Genomic DNA, 15,966 nt, shown 5'->3' with positions numbered 1-15,966 from the left:
AATTTATTAATGTTGAATGTTCATAGATGAATATTAAATATTAATAACTACAATTTTCAAATCATCGTAGCCCCCATATCTTATAAACCCATTACCATAGACCTTTTATCTTTAGAACACAAAGTTAAATAACTTAAAAATACTCATACAAATTGTGATTCTGATGCGTCAAATTTTTCAAAGAAATTGTCCACTGATTAATTTACAGTTGGGAGGGGGGGGGGGTCTTATTTGAAAAACAGAAGTTTGTATCTCCACTGTACACTCCTTAAGTAGTATAAAACTTCTCAAGAAATCTTTAAATTTAAAAAAGTTTAATCACTCTGTTTAATATCTATTGTTAGATGTAATATTGTGCGATTTATACCGTCCTAGGTAGGCGATAATTATTTATATTTAGAATATATGAAATTGTAATTATTTCTGTTGAAATTAAAATATATTAATACACAAACTTTACTGCAGTTACGGATGACAATAGTAACGATTGTTCTGAATCGTAACGGCGTTGATTAGTAATATTTTTTACATCCGATTTTAAATCATCCTTATCCTTCGTACAACAAAATATCAAAACTTGGACTTAAATCAGACGCTGTTCTCTAAAGTATTACAATATGTAATTATTTTTGAATATCGATGGTTCTTGTGATAATTTTTCAAACAATTAATTTAATTTATAAAATCGTAATATTTCACTTAACATCGAGAGTATAGGTGGTGTAATCGTTTAGTGCAAATCACATATACATTATATTATATCTCTTAGATATATATATATTCCTTGGTGTGATGAAAATTTCATAATATAATCATTATTTCAGTAGAAAACAAAAATCAAGGGTTTGGTTGCTCGCGGTGGTAAAATAATGATATGAATTTATTTATAATCAATCTCTCGGTATATAAGGGTTGCCGGGACGACTCTCGACACGTTATTTTAGGTCACCGGCGGAGACGATAATAATATGAATCTCTGGCCCCTGCGACCCTGCCACTTAATTTCTCAGCGATAATTACATTTAACAGGATTTACGGTGACAGTGTGAGACGAAACGGATTATATATTTCACGACTTCATCAGGTCCTTATACCATGGTAATATTTTTGACTTGGAGACGATACGGTCGTGCGGCTGATTACTTATTATAATATTGTCGTTGATTTCACTGTTTATCTCCTCTCATCGTTGCTCCTAGCAAGGTTCAAGTCGCACGTCGTACATGGTTTTATTATTTTAACCGTCATAAAATATTAACAAGAAATAAGAATTATTACACTTCAACCGTTTATGCGTGTAGTTGAACAATGATTTAGGTAGGTAGGTACTTAAGAGGCGTGGTTTTCGTTTTCACATCTAGGTAAGAGAGATTATATTGTAATATAATTGCGTCGCAGACAATACTACGAAACTTTATTAACGGGAAATCTTTGAAAACCGAAAGACGCGTATTTAATTGTATTATCGAAGTGGATAAACACAACGACGTTACAACAAGCAGTCATGCAGGCTATAATATTAATAATATTATACATTATGTCGACGACGTTATTTCGAAAAGTTTGATTTTGATTTTTTTTTCTCTAACGGACCCAGATTTAAACATAATATGTATTTGTGTTATTTTTATTATTTTTAATATTTTTTTAGAAATCAATAAAACATTTTCCAGTTCCTACTTCTAAAAATATTTCAATCAAGAGGAGTTGATGAGCATTTTGAGTTTCATTTTTGATTTAAAGTTTTAATATTTTATGTGACGGTTCTGACCGAATTATTTTTTATATAAGCTAAAAATCGATCATATTTAATATTTTAGAAAGGTTAAAAACATTTTTTTTATGTAATAAAAAAATAAATACATATACTTTCCTTTGATATAAATAGATGGGTGTAAAAGTATTTATATTATATTGTATAGGTACCTACTACTGCCACCTTCTTATTATTCATCAAATTAATTAAAATTATAAATATTAAAAACGGCGTGTTTGTAATTTTATATTTTATATTTATTAAGTGATCAGAAGTTTTAGTAAGTTTTTAAAATAAAGTTGATTCTATAACTGAAGGATTATTAAAATAATTTAATGATAATATAAAGATTTAATAATTTAATATAAGTAAAATAGTATTTTGATAACAGCGAAGTATAATTTTTTATTTTTTATTTTTCAATCTGTACCTTTACACTAAATACAATAAATAATAAACGTATAAAAAAGGTTCATGGACCGGCGGACTGCTTGATTGAAGGGCGTCTATTGACACTTCTTCAAAGTTCAAATGTTAATATTATTTTTTTTTTTTTTATAGTGCTTATTTGTTTGTCAGGAAGGATGAATTTAACCATTAAGGATGTCTCCATTTTAGGCTTTAGCCGAACCTATGGAATCTATGGTTAAAAATAAAACTGATATTTTTTTGATCTGTTGTAAGATTTGTCTAACTAATATTCGTTTTGCTTTTAATTAAATAATTAAACGGTAACTATATCAGTCTTTGTTCTAAGTACCATTTTAAAGCCAATAACCATTTAATTGGCCTACAGTATCCTAAACATTTTTTCCTCATACCACGTCACTCATGATCACAGTGATCTTGGTCAACTATAATACGAAACATTGCATAATATTAACTCGGTTTATAAATTATAACATAATGTTTTATATTGGTTTTCAAATTTAAATTTATGTTTAACTATATATCTTAAAAAACTTTAAAATTTAGCTATAAAAAAAATATTTCAGATACCGAAACTAATTATGCAACCACCACATAAGGATTTTGGTAGGTATCCTACCCAAACCATTATAAAAGTATATTTAATCAATACTGTTCAGTGTTCACTTAAAATAGTGGCCTGTTCATATTTTTAATTATAATTTTATTTATGCATGGTATTTATATGATGAAAAAAAAAAATTGATTATTAAAAACACAATTAATATATACATATACCTACGGGAAGGTATATGTTTGGAGATAATAATTTAACTGTAAATATAGTTTGAAGCAATATAAATACAAGTTTTATTAGAGTATATAGCCATATACTATATAGGTATGTGAACCAATTTATTATTATTATTATTATTATTATTATTATTATTATTTATTTAAATAATTGTTATTGAGTCTTCGTTTTTGTATTAGGTATAGGCATGTTTTATACATATCATAAGTATAGTATAAAATTATGATAAAATCTATATGCTAAAAATGAATTACGTAGAAACACGTGTTTCTTTTTACATTTTTTTTTTCGCAAAATTGATTTTTTATAATAAAGTACAAAATTGAAAATATCACATATAATAATATATACGTTATCATAATACAATTTTAATTATGTTCGATAAAAAAATAAGACGGAATCAGAAAATATATTATTTTGTTTATTATTTTTTGTTTCTGGATTCAAAAATAATACATACACATTACTCACATAAAATAAATAAATAAATACATTTATATTGGAACTCTGGTTTGGTCAGTTCAAACATTCAATTTCGAACGGGTATAACAGAGTAAATAGACGGAGAACAACATTATTTTTCTAAAACATAATTTAAAATTTAAATTTAATTAAAATATTAATAGGATTTTTTATGTTAGATAAAATACACAATGTGAAATATTCTCAATACGTATTATAATAAATTCAAAAAAGAAACGTTCATCCATAATTTTCAATCAAAAAACATAATTAGTTTTTGTCAGAATCGTACAAGCATAATAAGATGACTATTGTCTAATATTGGTATGCCGTATAGATATGTGATACATATAATAGTAACTTTATACCTACTGTATACCTATAAGTAAATATTATAATTAGAACCAAATTCGAGAGCCATAAATAAAATGAACATTTAAAAAGTTCAGAGAGCGGTAATAACTATTAATTTCATTTGAATAGATGTATTGTATTTCTTCAATTTAGTCTGCATAAAAATAATACAAAATTATTACTATTATACATAATAATTTATAATTTATAAAAAAAAAATTAATACATTTACTCATAAATATGTTTATTTCTACGATACACAATAATATATTGTATTAAAATTAGGTATAATTATAAAATGAACAATACAAAATTCGTAAAATATAATATACACAAGCTGAATTGTCTGCCGTCGTCTCGAGTACGTCCGCTCACTGTAAGGTTGAACACCAAACAATAAGCCTGAGGCTTGGTGCTCAAACTTAAAGTGGGCGGCCATACCCATTCAGTTTCTTTGGTCTACACAGGATTGTATGCGATCAGATTTGGCGATGTTTAAAGTTGAGTTGTGGTACCTATAGCGGTTAAACGCGTTTCATTTGTTTGACTAACAATATACAAAGAGGTAAGTGGTTTACAATAATTATTATTACCGAGTAATTATAATATGGATACAATTCGCGTCTTACATAAAAATTAATCATCTAATAACTTACCGTAGGTATATATCATTTATAATTAATGTTTAATATTGAACAAATGAAAAGTATAATAATAATTTAAATAATGAAAACAATTCTTACATGCATATGAATGAAGAAATACATTAAACATTTCATTCAATATTAAATTTCACGTTATGTCTCAAAGATATTCTTGACATTCAATTAATTTATTCAACTGAATTTGGTTCTAAAAATATTTAATAACTTATAACCCTTGGCCTTATACAGTATAGATACGCTTTATGACAGAGTAACATTTTTTTTTTTAAAATAATTATTTGCAATTAAAATATAATTTTAGAACATGATCATATTTAAATTTTTAATGGGTCCATCATTAGCTAACCTGTGAATGTATTTAGAATGAACCTAAAAAACAAAATTCAACCAGCTATTAATTGACAATAAAGTTTTTATTAAAACTGTCTTTTTAGAGGTAAGTGCAAAAACTGTATAAACTATTTAAGTTACATTAAAATTATTATAACATTTTATACTCATATTATTTAATTCTAATTCTTAAAAATTTCAATTTAAAGTAGGTATATTAGTATATACCTAAGTCTTTATGTATAAAAAATAAAAGTTTGAAATTTCATTTGTACGGTTTGAATGTTTGAATAGGTACATTTATAGACATATTTGTTACAAATGTATTTACTTCGAAACCAAATAGTTTTATGCTATTTAGTTAGAACTCAATTATTGAATAATATGAATTACATAATGCATACAAATATAAACACGTTAATATGTATTTTTTGCATGAACAAAAAAAATCTATATATTTAAAGGGGTTTATTATAAAAAGTGTTAACGAATGTATAAAAGATCATTATTTTAGATGGATGGAGGTTAACGGAACAAAAAAAAGTACTAATTAAAATCTAGGTTAATTTCACTCTTTTTATTAAAATATTAATTGAGTAATCACCATAGGGACTGATTTTTCATATTTGTTTTTTATTTTTTTTTTAATTAAATAATAGGTAATATTTTTTTATTCGAAAATTGCAGCACGAGGTCAAAGACTAAAATTAACTACAAAATATAAATTTTAATTTATTAATATTTTAATGAATACTTTTACATACATAATTAAGTTATGTGTTTGACAACTAATAAATTGAACATTATAATATATTCATATATTATATATTATATATAAATATATTGACGAGTACAAAATACACAGAGAAAATAAACTTGTTGGGCTATACATAGGCAATGTATAACAACCGTTTACAAAAAATCAATCTTTCTTAATGTACATGACATATATAGTATTTACAATCGAACATGTTTATTGATAGGCACGTATATCACCATAATTCGGTCGAATCGATAAATTAATAAGATGGAATTTAATAATTTTTATCCAAATTCATCATTATATTCCGCAGTATTAGATCTGTAACCATATAGTAGTTGTATTTAAGTCGTATTTGATGGTACAGAAATATACGAGACATACTCAAATAAAAGTAAATAAGTGCACTGTTTGCATAACTTTTTGTTTATAGTTTTTAAAGGTAAAAACATAATTTGTCTGCCGGAGTTTTCTTTTCTTGCCTACTTTATTTTCTGTTTTATTTTTCACAGCACATAAATAACTTTACTCTAAAAGTTTTCTCATCCAAATACTACAGTGCCACCACATAACATTCATCCTCAATTAACCTCGTCATGAACTTCAGTCTTAGCAAGTCATAACTATTTATATATTGCACACACACTTCACTCATACTTAGCGTTTGGAAATTTCAAGAAGTACAAAATGTTGATGTATTTTCATTTTCATAAAAATCTTTTGGCATGCATATTATTGCGAATAACGATTGAACGAACTCGTTTGTTTTTAAGTTTCACTGAAATTTTTAATACACATGTTTGTATGTAATAATTTAAAATCATAAATAATGAAGGTACAAGTGAATAGCACATTTAAATCAAATATAATCAGTGGAATACTAAATAGTAAATAGTTATGGTAGGTATCAACAATTAGGTAACACTATATTATTATGTCCATATGTAAAACGATTCAAACAACTATTTACCTATTAAAAACACTTATAGTTTTATTTTTGGCCTTTAGGTATAAATTAATAAATTGTAATTTTGTAATACAAAATATAAAGTATAAAATATTAGAATAGATAATTTATCATTATTCATTACTAGATGGACACGGCAATGCGTTGCTATTTCTAGGTTTTTGTGATTATGCGAGCAGTATTAATATTACCAGATAGGCAATCTACCTGCGGTAGATCGTGGACCCCACGTGGTACGTACGTAAGTGTATAATTCAACTCTAAAGTATCAAAGTTATATAATAAATTAATACAAAATCCTATCCTAACCTAATTGTACTAAATTCCGATTAATAAAAAGAAACCAAACATTCGCATGTATAGCTAAAGAAAAATGAATAAAGTAAAAATAAGAAAAAACATTGTAAAAACAATGCATACAATTTGTACACCAAAACCGTGGTTCGAACTCGAGACCCCTGTTTAAATCCCTTGGAAACTCTGGATTGGATCCCTTATTTATATTTTTTCATGACAAAATGTAGCCTGTCTTCTTCCCCGTAGTCTAATCTACCAAATGTACCAAATTTCATCACAATCGGATAAATGGTTTAAGAATGCATAAAGGACATAGGGGCAAAATTGTTTTGTCTTTTATATATATAGATTTCATTAATAAGGAAAAAAATAGGAACATAATTCAAAATCAAATATTTAATACTATCGTCTATTTTATCTGCACAATTATATTAATTATTGATTCATAATTTAGAAAATAACTTGAACTATTAAAACAAATTAAATAATAAACTCACGACATAACAATGAATTATACGGCTGTTTCATAATTGTCTCATAATACTGATTAATATGTGTATATAGTCACAAATTAAAAAAAGACATAGCTATTAACAGATTTTCATCAGTATATTTTCAAAAATATTAAAAATATAATACTTGTTTCAAAATTATGTGAAATATTTCTTTGTAAGCCAATATGTCCAACCTCAAAAACTACTCTTATTTTAGTATTTTAAATTTTTCATTAGTAAGTTATATTTTGAAATTAGTCTTATAAAATCTTAATATTATTTTAATTTGCTTCATAAAACGTATCTTTAACTCTAGAAATATTTGCAGAGGCTTACGAAAATTTCTCCGGGAAACATAAATTTGCGAATGAGAAAATTCGACAGAAGAAAGACGTGTTGAATTAAGGAAAATAACCCAAGAGATTGATAAACAGCTTTCGCTGATTAATATATTTCAGGTACCTACTACAATATTGAGATGTTTACAACGTTAACCACGCGAACAACTTTTTAGACAGTAGAACAACTTACAACTAATCCATATGTAGATTATGAGATAAGAGTAGATGTGAATCTTCGATACATTTTAACATTTTATTTTAGCGTTGTAGAATGTGATAGGAAATAATACACAGGGCTCAAAGTATTCCGGCAGGTTTGACAAATTAAAGCGCCCTCTCAAAGACATTCGATCATTTATTGTGATTAGTAATATGGTGCAACCGATGTACTACACTATATTATAATATGTATAATACATCGTGTCGATTTAATCCGACATTGAGTTTTTCACTGAACTAAACATATTATACGTTCAAAGGAGGTGAAAAAAACTAATCACAGGGTTAATGGTTAGCATATATTCACTATATAGTACACCCAAATGATTATTGGTAGCTTGGGTACACATCGGAGCTGTTTGATTAAAAAGTTTTAGTCAGATTTAGTTATATTTAGGTATTGAAAAATGCATGTATAATTCATTTTTTTATGTCTCACACCGATAAACCCAATCAAATAAAAATTATACTAATAAAAAAAATAACTTTTGAGCTGCAGAAGTCTTATTGCATAACTCAATATGATGAGAATATTCATGATTTTTTTTATACATTTTAAAAGAGTTACAGATTTGTTAAAAAACTTGATTTTTTAAAACCGATAATCTCCCAAATTACATTACGGAATTAGATATTACAAAATGAATTAATACAATTATTTATGTTCAAAGTCGCAACGATGTAATTTATGAATTATAGACAATCGGTCTTTGGTTACCTACTTGATAATGACGTGTAATCATTTTTCTTAATTATGTATCATTATAGGACACATTTCTATAATGTAACGTGTCTGCAAATGTTATATCTGGCGTATTTATTCAGCTATCACGCCACCAATTCGAAATTATTGGTGATTATTTCATCACCAGATATCTGATAATACAATACATTACCATACCACGTTTATCGTTAACAATTAGATTAATTTCTGTTAATTAATAATTAATATAATATAATATATATGTGTGTGGTTATAATTAAAATTAAGAAGTCTGAAATTGATTTTTGAGCGCAACAGTGAAAGGTATTATTTTTAATTTTTAGGTTTCATATTGTATATAGGTACCTAATATTCTACGTTTTATACAATTTGTACGTATTAGGTTGTTCCCGATCGGATGGCATTTGGATATTGAGCTTACGCATTGGTAATGGAATTTAGTGTTCAGTAAAAGTCACGATTAAAAATCGGTTTATTGAATCGAACACATTTGATTTAAATATTTAAAATACTTACGTATATCGAAACAGTGACGGAATGCTAAGCAGGCGCGCAATGACTAAGGTCGTTTTTGACATAGAAAATTTGATATGCAAAAAAAAAATCATCACTTTTAAGCCTAACATCTTTCGACCGGCCATTTTATCATATTATCTAATATAATATTTTGAATATTAAATTTGTCGCGCACTGGAAGTGGCACGTGAATATTCCGACCATGCGTTGCTTCGTACCCCGACGAAAACCCGGAATTCCGTATAGTTTTGCACGCTGGTGTGGTTCGTACCATGTATTTGCATAATGACATCCGGTACCCGTGTAGTGGTAACCAGACGCATATATACCGCGGTCGAACGCAAAAAAAAAAAAATTAAAATAGAATACCGATTGGATTGTTAGGGCAAAAGACGCGTGTGGTTCCACCCTCGAATATAATATTTTATATCGCGGTTTATAAAGTCGGTCGCCGAGTAACTACAACGTCATTCCATAACACAACATTTTGATCGACCTATTTAATGTTATATTTTTCTCTTACTAACGGCCCAAACGTAAAGTTTATCATAACTTTAATATTGTTATAAACATTAATATGAAATTCATAGTTAATGTTCACGTTAAAATCAATAATGAATAGATACGTTTTAATAATTTATTATATATTTTTTTCTAATTTAGTTTCTATAAAGTTATTATATGTAGATATATTATTATATAGATAATAGATGGTCTTACTGTAATATTATATTATTATGTATTATTCAAACATCGTTACGTTACGACGGGGTAGATATTTCTTTTTTAACTTTTGTATAAGTACCTAAATAAATAATTAAAAAAAAATTAGAAATACAATTTAAAGACTTCTTAATGTATCGCGATAAAGGTATAGTCAGAACATTATCTTTCCATTGAAAAACTATTTTTATATTTGAACTTAAAGTGTAGGCCTAACTTATTGAATCACTATATTATATTGAGACTGCAGCGTTTGTAATTTCGAATAAGTAATTTAACAAAATACTTGCGTATAACTGTAAGTATATAATTTTCTGTGATACAATTGTTTTGAAAATAACTTCACAGCAAGGCGTAGTTATGCGTTATAAAATGGCCCTGCAGATTGGACTTAACCAGCCCTCTCAGTTGTAGCCGGGTCGGCCAGGGACAGTAATATCAGATCCTGATGCCGCTGCACGCACGCCACTGATCTAACATAGGTACGCATTATATTGTATAAAGGAATTCTATTCTTATTAGGTCAAAACATCGGTAATCTATATATATCTGCTGCTAGGTTATTGACAGAATCGAACCGGAAATAGTACAACACGCCAGATATTACATAAGCGAGCGCAGACGGTGCATTCCTGCAAACTTTTTAATTCAACCCTCCGACACAACCCATCAACAAGATTGGTAATTTTTTTTTTTTTAGGAGACCTTCAACATTGTATTTAACGAACTCGAGTTTTTTCTTTATTATTATTAAACCGAGATACCCGTATTTTGTCCTATCAAGTCGTGACAAGGAAAAAAAAATATTTACATAAATCGTAATTTATTTTTAGGTTTTAGACAGTATACTCAAACTAAACACGATTTAGCCATTCAATTTCTTTTCAAAATTAATTTAGCAGGTAAAAGGCAAGTAACGATGTATAGTCTATTGATACTATATTTACATAATCGCCGACCTAGCTGGTAGTAGTTTTAAGTCATATATTTCGATCGAATCGAATTATTCAAATATAATTATTTTTAATCATGCCATAATAATATGGTCTCTCATTTACTCGACATTCAAGCATTCAATCTTAATTGATTATATGTATTTTACGTTGCTGTATTTCCCAAATAATAACATCAACGACGATGACTTCCTACGTGTTTAACTTGGAGACGAAGTTCTACGGAAAAACACACGCAGTTATGTTACTTACTCCGAACGCCCGGCCACCAAAATAAAAATAACCGATTTAAGGGGGCTGGAGCGTAATCAATTCTAAGGAATATTCTAAGGATTTTCTAAGGAGTAAGAACTAGGCATTTTATATTTCTGTTTATCTGGGTCTTGTGTATGTGTTGTAAGTAGATGAACATTAGTGTGTGTAATTCGTAGTACTGATCACGTTGTATATGGGCATCATAAAACGTCTGTCATTTTACTAACGCGCATGCATATGTCACCATTTATTGCTTTATAAAATGACAAAAATTTTTTTTCAAAAAATACTACCTCTGACTTCAATCACTATGCTCAGTAGGATGTTCCGATTTTAATTTTGAAAACAGATTTGAATTCCCCTCTAAATTTACTATGCTTTAACTGTCGTACATTTTTCATATTCTATATCAATGTATTTAAATTTGAATTATAAATATGTTCTATTTTTACTCTTTTTGTTAGTAAATTTCTAAGTAAAAAAAAAAATAAAAATCAGAAAAATGAAATTGTCAAAGCATAGATAATTTAGTGCAAATTCAAATTTGCTTTCAAATTAATATCGGAACATTATATTGGGCGTAGTGATTGAAGTCGTGAGCTATGTTTTCAACCGAAAATAAATCACGCTCCAGCCCCCTTAACAGGTTTCGTTTTTTCTGCAACTGATTTATAAGTTGCTTATATTCCCAAATTTAAATTTAAAAATCAAATATTTTAGTCTTTTTTGGCAGGGAAATGTACGACCTTGAAAATTGTTTATTCACATTTGTAATGATTTCTTACGATTTATAAATGAATAGAAGAGTATTGTAGGTATATCATTTAAAATCACGTGCATTTCTTTAGCTTAAATTCTGTCTAAATTTCTGAATCAAAAACTTGTCCGATAAGTGAAGTCGATTTTAGTGCAATATTTGGTATCTTGTTTACAGGTTTGTTATAAACTATACGCGAATTACGTAGTTTACCTAAAATAACTATTGTTTTTGTTGTGAAATCAAAACTTTGAATATTTGATAAATCAAATATTCTTATAAGGGTCTCAACCATTGGTAATATAATTTTATAATTGTATTCGTATTTAAGTAAAATGTACAGAATCATTTTTAGAGGTACTGAATTCAAAGAGTCTGTATCCTGCGGACACAAAAAACAAAATTATTTGATTGGTTGAGCGTTAATATTGAATGCTTATTTCTATATTGTATAAATTCATATGAATAAACATAGATACGAATCTACGCAAAATTCTCTAACGGAAAACCAAAGGACGCCCTGAAACGAATTAATAATAGCAAGTATTTAAATCTACCGAATGAAATAATATTAGACATTTACGGAATGTAGAACAGAATAAAATATTCTCCTTTAAGCAGCTGATAACACCTGTAGACTTGCAGCTGCTGTGCCATATACAAATGATAAAAACCTGCTTCTATTGTAACATAATATTTATACACTTTTTATGGTCTCATAGACGGTGTGTATTAAATCAAAATCATTTGGAAATATATTTTATTATATACCTATGTGAGTAATGGTATGATATTTTGGGTGTGTATGGTGAACATAATGGCGTGTCAACAAACACAGTGCATTATTATAATGTCGGCGGCATGCATTGAGAAAACGAAGTTGTGCGCTGATGTTTAAAGAAACCGGAACGGACGTTTTGTAAAATGTACGCTTTCGAGTAAGATGCGTAATAAATTCTCGCGGAGTATAGCGGCGCTAAGAAAACTTCGAAGAGTATGAAAAAAAAAAAATGAAAAAAAAAGAATGGGATAAAAAATGAAACAAATATCGAAAAGATCTTCGAGCGAGACGTCCCTGTCGCAATAATACCCTCGACCGTGGCGCGTAATCACAAAAGTATTACCCCGTGATCGACGCGGCTTTATTAAACTAACGTTATTAAGATACGTGCTATGAAATCTAAACGCGACGACAGGGGACTAAAAAAAAAGCCATTATTGCTCAGACATAATAAGGAGACGCAATGTATATTTGTTTAAGTTTGAATCGAATGCCATATACATATTATATAATATAATACGTATTAGGTAGGTATTATAATATGATGTACCTATATATATTTATATTAAATCGTGTTTCAACGGAATCGCGGTTATTTCACTTTTATGTAAGTGTCTCCATTTTCCATTGTTTTGTTAGTCGAGTGACACGGACACTCGGCATTAAAATGTTTGCGTTTTCTCTATTATTGTTTGCGATTGTTATTACTATCCATTGACATTTTGCCGGGACTCGAAGCTATAATATTCTGCTGCACCGAATAAATTACCTCTGGACGTGAAATCATTGTTATTTATGATATCACGTTAATATTAATATTATGAACTTAGGCGAAATATTTTCGTTAAAGTTCGTATAAATGTGTGTAATATAGAAATAGAACTTGGTTTTTGGAAAATATTATTAAGCTATGTATGCATACAATATAACATAAATATATCAATATAGAAATTAAAAGTAGGTAGGTACAATTTACATATTAACATATATTAGGAGTATATAATGTTTTTAATATTAAGTCTGCTGTTGTAAACAAAACTGTTGATATACACTTAGTAAATTTCCAATAGTATTTTTTTTATTCTGTTCGTAATTGTCAAGGCATGGTTTGTATGAAATATAGTTTTATGAAAATCTACCGGAAAATTAGGAAATCTGGATGGAAAATTACAAAAAGTTGCGCTATCTGTCCAACAAAAAAATAATAAACCTTCTTACCACCATGTAAGTGTGCACTAAGATAGAATCTTTCAAAATACGCATTTTAAAGTGGTGCTTCCACAAGTATTTTGAGATTGAAGTTAATCGATGAGAATTTTTAAGTTTTTGAACACAGAAATTCACAGAAATTGAAATAACTAATTGAACAAAGTTTGAAACATATATACTTGGAATTTTTAACGGGCTACGAAGTACACAGGATTAGCCAGTAATAATATAAAGAAGATGACAATCTTCGTACGTTTAGAATACACGTCAATTGTTATTTTCATTAAATTATATCAGAAGTTTGTTCATATGGATACATTTTTAAAAATCCAAAGAAGCCAAGAATTTCTGAATCGGTTTTAAGCCCTGAAAAAATCAAAATATGGGTAGGTATATGTTTTTTTAGCTTTTATTAAAAAAAACCACGGAAAATCAATTTTTAATTAATATAAACCCACTAAAATAATAGAGCTTTAAACTCTAGAGAGGAAATATTACACTTTGTGAAGATTAAAAAAGTTAACTTAACTATACATAGATATTTAAAAATTCTAAAAATATAAGAAACCAGATAAAGCTTAAAGTTTATATTTTTGCATAAAATATAATTTATATTTGACATAAAAGAAAGTAAAATAATAATATTAACAACAAAATACATTGGTTAACGCCAACTATATAATTGAAAAATGTTTTTTTATATAAAAATTTGAATAATAAATATTAAGAGTAATATGATCTCCAAACTGAGTCGTATTTGTACATTCTTGGTAAAATGCATCATAATATTATCTATAACATCCAGAGTTGTATGGTCAGGATTTCAGGTTTGAGGGGAGGCAAAATTTTTTTATAGTCCAAAAAGCCTGAAAATGTTACTTTCTCATGGTTTCTCATCAGTTGTTCTTAAAGCAATTTATTTGAAATTATCTATGTATACTGCATAATTTTCTTTTATGGACATTTGAAATTGAATATTTAGACAAAAATAATGATATATTTTACCGATATTCTAGTTATTATTTTTAAACATATTATTAATCGTAGAGCCTTGAAACTTTTCGTTATCGGCTTATCGTCGATATTGTTGATATACGTCGGTATTGACTTATGCGGTTTTTTAAATTTATGATTAATAAACACATCTATTACAGTGGCTTACACAATGACATGGCGGTAGTCTTTTATTTGATTTTGATAAGGCTTTTATAGTTTTATGGATTATAAATACACATGGCGTGACGATAGACATATTTAATAGGTACCCAAGTATTATATGCATGTAGGTGTGACACGTAATAACTTACGATAGTAAAATAGAGGGTCGCTCACCATTTACCACTAATAGCAAATATGTATAGTTGTATAACTGTAAACTTGAGGTTACCGCTAACAGTTAGATTATTCAGAAACTCACTACGTACCTCTCCATATAGGATATTATGATAAAATATGAAAAATAAAATATGTAATTGTATTCAATAATATTTATTTAAAATACATTTTTGAAAAACCATGGCTCATTGAGGAGGGGCTAAATACCGCATAGCCCCCCCCCCCCCGGGTTACGTCTCTGCACGGTGGCGTAGCCGGGGGGGGGGGGTGTTTAAATCCACCCATTGACATTTTCCCTCCTAATAAATATATTGCTTATAGGGTTCGGGACTGCATGCAAGTCATAAATTTGTCTTATGAAATGGCGAAATTGAATACAAAGTTTGAATTTGCATATTTGTGTATTTTTTAACTTAAATGTACATACAATTGTCGGGAAAAATTATATTTGGATAAAATTGAAAAATATCTTAAAAAATATTATGTTTGGTTAGGTACAATAGGCGATAATTTTGAGATTTGAGGAGGCCGAAGCCTTTTATAATACGCCATACTATTATAAAATTGAATAAGCTTAAAAAAATTAAGTTAATGTTTGGGAGGGGCGGAGGGCTGTTAAAGTTGTTGATGTAGTTTGGCTACAGTTGGCCCTATGTTCGCATATGTAAGATTTCATAAGCCTCTTTATGACAAAACTGTGTTTAAACTATAATAGACATCTAGATTGTAGATTGTACGAAGAAATAAACATCAGTAGATATAGGTACGTGTACGTTTATCAAGGTGTTCAAATATCACGTTATTCGTTATTACTTATTTATTAACCTAGTACCTATTGTATGTCAG

General features: G+C 28.1%; 1 protein-coding gene and 1 non-coding gene across 3 annotated transcripts in view; both read right to left on the bottom strand.

Annotated features, from left to right (window-relative positions):
• LOC100162966 overlaps positions 1–15,966 on the bottom strand; it is a 315,864-nt gene that overhangs the window by 35,250 nt on the left and 264,648 nt on the right. The gene's annotated exons all lie outside the window — the stretch shown is intronic.
• Mir971 (microRNA mir-971) lies at positions 4,165–4,224 on the bottom strand. The gene has a single exon (NR_040170.1). It is a non-coding gene; the product is annotated as a microRNA mir-971 (primary transcript).

The sequence above is a fragment of the Acyrthosiphon pisum genome, chromosome A1 (genome assembly GCF_005508785.2).
Source record: "Acyrthosiphon pisum isolate AL4f chromosome A1, pea_aphid_22Mar2018_4r6ur, whole genome shotgun sequence".
NCBI classification, from domain to species: domain Eukaryota; kingdom Metazoa; phylum Arthropoda; class Insecta; order Hemiptera; family Aphididae; genus Acyrthosiphon; species Acyrthosiphon pisum.
The sequence above is the reverse complement of the archived record's forward strand: the minus strand, read 5'-3'. Positions and strand labels throughout refer to the sequence as shown.